This window comes from Ochotona princeps, chromosome 6 (genome assembly GCF_030435755.1).
Source record: "Ochotona princeps isolate mOchPri1 chromosome 6, mOchPri1.hap1, whole genome shotgun sequence".
Lineage (NCBI taxonomy): Eukaryota > Metazoa > Chordata > Mammalia > Lagomorpha > Ochotonidae > Ochotona > Ochotona princeps.
In genome coordinates this window covers 24,419,922-24,425,167 of record NC_080837.1, presented here as the reverse complement: position 1 = coordinate 24,425,167, position 5,246 = coordinate 24,419,922, and the positions used below count along the sequence as shown (strand labels likewise).

Genomic DNA, 5,246 nt, shown 5'->3' with positions numbered 1-5,246 from the left:
CTACTTTACGAGATACACTTGTCATACAAAAAGGCATCCATATTTAATATTCATTGGAGATAAATATATTCATCACCTCCAAAGGTTGCCTCCAGTCTTAGTCTGTGTGTTTAAAAAAGTGATTAATGCAGATGTGTCCCCTTAGAAACTTTAAAGTATATAGTCTTATATTGTTAACTGTAGGCAAGTAGCAAATCAACGAGCTGAAATTATCCCAGTTAGGCACACACCATCATTAATCCTATCCACTTCAGCACTTTCTGTACATATCAAGGTATCTTGGGGAGGTCTCAAGTCTAAACAGAAAATTTTATATATATATATTTTATATATATATTTTATTTATATATATATATATCCATCCTTTACTCATAGCCAGAAGGTAATTTCATATAACAATCTTGAGTAATTTAGGGCATGAAACAAAATTTGGGCATTTCAGCTAAAGTGGCTGGGATGGTCTTTTGTTCTTTGTGCATATTGAATAACTGTGTTTTAACAGCAATCTGTCACAAGATCTGTTGTGGGATTTTTGATTCGTGGCATCCTGCTAGTGCTCACAAAGCTTTGGATTCTGGAATTTTTTTTAAAGATTTATTTTTTATTTTTATTACAAAGTCAGATATACTGAGAGGAGGAGAGATAGAGAGGAAGTGGAGCTGCCGGGATTAGAACCAGCGGCCATATGGGATCAAGGCGAGGACCTTAGCCACTAGGCCACGCTGCCGAGCCCCAATTCTGGAATATTTTATACTGAAATTTTGAAGATTAAGACTGCTCAACCTAGGGCAGGTGTTTTCCATGGTGCAAAAAGTTGCTGTCTGTAGAGCTGCACCCCATGTGGGCACCAGTTCATGTCCTAGCTGCTTCACTTCCAATCCAGCTACCTGTTAACGGTCTGGGAAAAGCAGTGAGGGATGGCCCAAGTGATTGGGCTGCTGCTACCTGTGTGGGATACCTGGAGCAAGCTCCTGGTTCCTGACTTTGGCCCAGAGCTGGCTGCTGCATCCATCTGGGACATGAGCTAGCCCATGGAAGACCCCTCCCTCTCTGCACCTCTGACTTTCCAGTAAACAAAAGATGATCAATCTATGTAAGGACATTCATAGGATATTTGAGCTGTGTCTGGCTTGCCTCACTTAGCATGATGACTTCATGTGCCACCTCTATTGTCCCAAATAGCAGCATCTCATTTAAACTCTGAGCAATATTTCAGTGTATCTTTTATGCATATTCTTGTGCCCTGTTATCATCTTTCTTTGTGTATTTTAAAACGTCACTTTTCATCTTTAAATTTAACATTTTTTAAAGATTTTGTTTTTTTCTACCAGGGCAAGGAGCACTTTATTCTCAGTTGCACAGGACAAGGCCCACAGCCTCAGTAGCGGCAGCAGCGGGTAATGCGTGTGGGTATCCCTCCAGTCCCCGCTCTTTGTGTTTGGGGTGGCAGCAGCAGGCCAGGTGTATATGTGTGTTGGGCCAGGATGACAGCCAGCAGATGGTCATGGTGGGTGGCAAAGGAATATTAACCCTGCTGGCTGACTCGCTTTCCTGCAGGGAGGGCTGGGTTGGGTTGGGTTGGGTTGGACATCTCGGGGGGGGGGGGGACGCTGGAATGGTCAGTGGGCTGTGAAGATGTGGCTGCAGATGTCATCCAGGAGCCAGTCGATGCCCAATAGCAGGTTCTCCCTGGTGACGGCACTGCAACCCTGGATGTACCAGTGGTGGCTGCGGATCGAGTCCAGCTCCAGGGCCTCCCGAATGGTGTTAGAGGACAGTGCTCTGGGCGGGTCCTGCTTGTTGGCAAAGATGAGGAGGGTTGTTCCGGCCAGGCACTCCTCCACCAGCAGGCTCTGTAGCTACTGCTGGTAATCCTGCATGTGCTGGTGGTCGGCACTGTCCACCACCCAGATGAGGCCGTCTGTGCTCTCAAAGTAGGACCGCAGTGACTTCTGGCCGCCCACGTCCCAGATGTTCAGCTTCAACCCGCGGTGCTCCAGGGTCTTAATGTTAAAGCCCAGTGTGGGGGAGATGGTGTCGATGTCCTCGCCATTAAACCTCTTGAGGATGGTAGTTTTGCCAGCATTGTCCATGCTAAGCATGAGCAGTTGCAGCTCCCGCTGTTTCTGCTTCATCTTCTTTAGAATGGTCAGAAGTCCCATCGTCCTCCAGCCCCCCAAGATTTATTTTTATTGGAAAGGCAGATTTACAAAAAGGAGAGACAGAGAGAAAGATCTCCCATCTGCTGATTCACTCCTCAAATGGACAGAATGGCTGGAGCTGAGCCTATCCGAAGCCAGGAGCCAGGAGCTTCTTCTGGGTCTCTCACATGGATGCAGGATCCCAAGGCTTTGGGCCATTCTCTAGTCTTTCCCAGGCCATAAGCAAGGAGCTAGATGGGAAGTGAAACAGCCAGGACACAAACCAGAGCCTATATGGGATCCTGGTGCTTGAAAACGGAAGATGAGTTAGTTGTTCTCAGTATGTTTTTTTTTTTTTTTAAGATTTATTTATTTTATTTGAAAGTCAGATATACAGAGAGGAGGAGAGACAGAGAGGAAAATCTTCTGTCCGATGTTTCACTCCCCAAGTAGCTGCAACGGGCCGGTGCTGTGCCGATCCGAAGCTGGGAACCAGGAACCTCTTCCGGGTCTCCCACATGGGTGCAGGGTCCCAAAGCTTTGGGCCGTCCTTGACTGCTTTCCCAGGCCACAAGCAGGGAGCTGGATGAGAAGTGGAGCTGCTGGGATTAGAACCGGCGCCCATATGGGATCTCAGGGCATTCAAGGCGAGGACTTTAGCCGCTAGGCCACGGCGCCGGGCCCAGTTCTCAGTATGTTTTAAGGTAGGTCAGATTAGTTACAATATTCAATAGATGTAGCACATACATTTGCAATTTACAATATTCTTAATGTATCAAGGATTTATCAAGATATTGACTCATTGTCAACTGAGGCATTTGTTACTTATGTGTGCCACAGTGGAATGAATCTTCAAAACAATGTTAAATTGAGAAAACCAGATACAAAAGGTCACTTATTTCATTATTCTACATCTATGAAATATTCAGGGAAAATATCTCTGTACAGACAGCTCATCCTAGTGCTCTTAGGGGATGGGCAGCATGGGGGAGGGGGCAGAGACCTGCTTAATTGACAAGGCAGTTTTATCTTGGAATGATAGACATGATTTAGAGCTAGCCAGAGGTGATGTTTCACATCATTGTGGATATACTAAATGCTGCTGAATTATCTACTTTAACACAGTTGATTTTATGTTAGGCAACATTGTCTCAACATTTTTTTAAGTATATCTCACATTGTACAACTAGGCTTAGAAAACTGACAGGGGAAAGAAAGATATGGGAGGGGGAGGAAAAGCAGCCTGAATTCCATGGAATTCAGGACAAAGTATCAGTCTGGAGGGACACTACTACACTGAGACTAGGCCACACTTGACAACTTGCCAGTTTAGGTGCCATTGTAAAAAACATGCATCCTTCATTGTCTCTGCATCTTTGGTTCCTCATTGCAAGGGTCTTGCAGGAGCACATTTTATTAATCTGGCATAATTTATGTGCATTCCTGCAAGACCCTTTGGCAGGCAAGTATTCAGATTTTTTGGCTCATATAATGACATGCTTTGCCTGATTCACAGGGCAAGAAATTTCTCATTAATGAGTTTAGCTGTTGAGTAGCCAATTTCTCTAAATAGTGTTTATTGCATATTCAACTGGTTTTGACGTTATAGCTATTACAATAATGCAAAAGTAAGAGAAAAACTCTCTATTGGTGATAAGCTTAGAAAATCCAATGAAAAAATCCAAGAACCACTGAGAAAAGTTGCTAAAATAGCTGAATACAAGTTAACTAAAGAAACACCTATATCTTTGTAACTCATTAGAAACAAAAATTGAAAATTTTACAGATACAACAAAATGAAAAAGCAGTAAGTATGTAAGAAAACATACAGCAAAATTATAGGATTTACATAACAAAGAATTCTAAACACTTATTGAAGGACATAAAAATGCAGAAAAATTTGCTATACCTACCACAAATAGGAAAAAAATCATAAAAATTTAACAACTGGTGCTGGGAAAATTGAATAAACAAGACCCCTACCTCCCATCTTATACAAAAGTCAACACTGAGCGCATCAAGGATCTAAACCTACAACCTGACACTGTCAATTTGCTAGAGGAAAACATAGGAACACTCTGCAAGACAGGTCTAGACAAGAGATCTCAGAGAAGACCCCAGAAGCACAGGCAATTAGCAAAAACAAATGGGATTACATAAGAAGTTTCTGTACTGCAAGGGAAATGTTCAATAAAGTGAAAACACATGCAATCAAATGGGAGAAAATACATCCTACACAACAGACAAAGGACTAACATACATGATTTAGAAAGAACTCCAAAAACTCAACGGCAAAACAACCCAGGTAAGAAATGGGCAACGGATAAGCATTTTTCAAAAGATGAAATTTCAAAGGCTAGCAAGCACATGAAAAAGTGTTCAGGTTCTCTAGTTATCAGGAAATGCAAATTAAAACCACAATGAGATTCCACATAACCCCAGCGAGAATGGCCTACATTCAGAAACCAACGCACAGTAACTGCTGGTGAGAATGCAAGGGAAGGGTTCCCTAATTCACTGTTGCTGAGAATGCAAGCCAGTGTACCACAATGAACATCGGTATGGAGGTTCCTTCGACAGCTGAAAACATACCTATCATAAGCCCCAGCCAGTTCACTCCTGGGAATATACCCAAACAAAATGAAATCTGCATATGAGAGAGTTAGCGTCAACCCATGTTTATAGCAGTATAATTCACAATAGCTAAGACATAGAACCAGCCCAGATAACCATTAACAGATGACTGGATAAAGAAACTGTGGTACAGGTCAATTTACTCCATGCAATACTTCATGAAATACTATATATATACACACACTATATATATATATATACATATATATATATTTGTAACAAAATAGACTTGGTTAGAAATCATTACATTTAGTGAAATAAGTCAGTCCCCAAAAGATAAGTATCATATGTTCTCTCTGACACATGACAAATACACAGAGCATAAAGACTCTAAACTCTACAAGGAATATTTAGCAAACTGGGAAATAATGGATGCATACAGCATGCAAGTAGTAATAGGATTTCCAGTCACTTTTAATCATACTTTTATATTATGTTATCTTCTCCCTTTTCTTACACTTGCCATGTCAT

General features: G+C 42.1%; 1 pseudogene; it reads right to left on the bottom strand.

Annotated features, from left to right (window-relative positions):
* Nucleotides 1–1,608: 1,608 nt before the first annotated feature.
* LOC101528681 (ADP-ribosylation factor-like protein 2) lies at nucleotides 1,609–2,195 on the bottom strand (annotated as a pseudogene).
* Nucleotides 2,196–5,246: the final 3,051 nt, after the last annotated feature.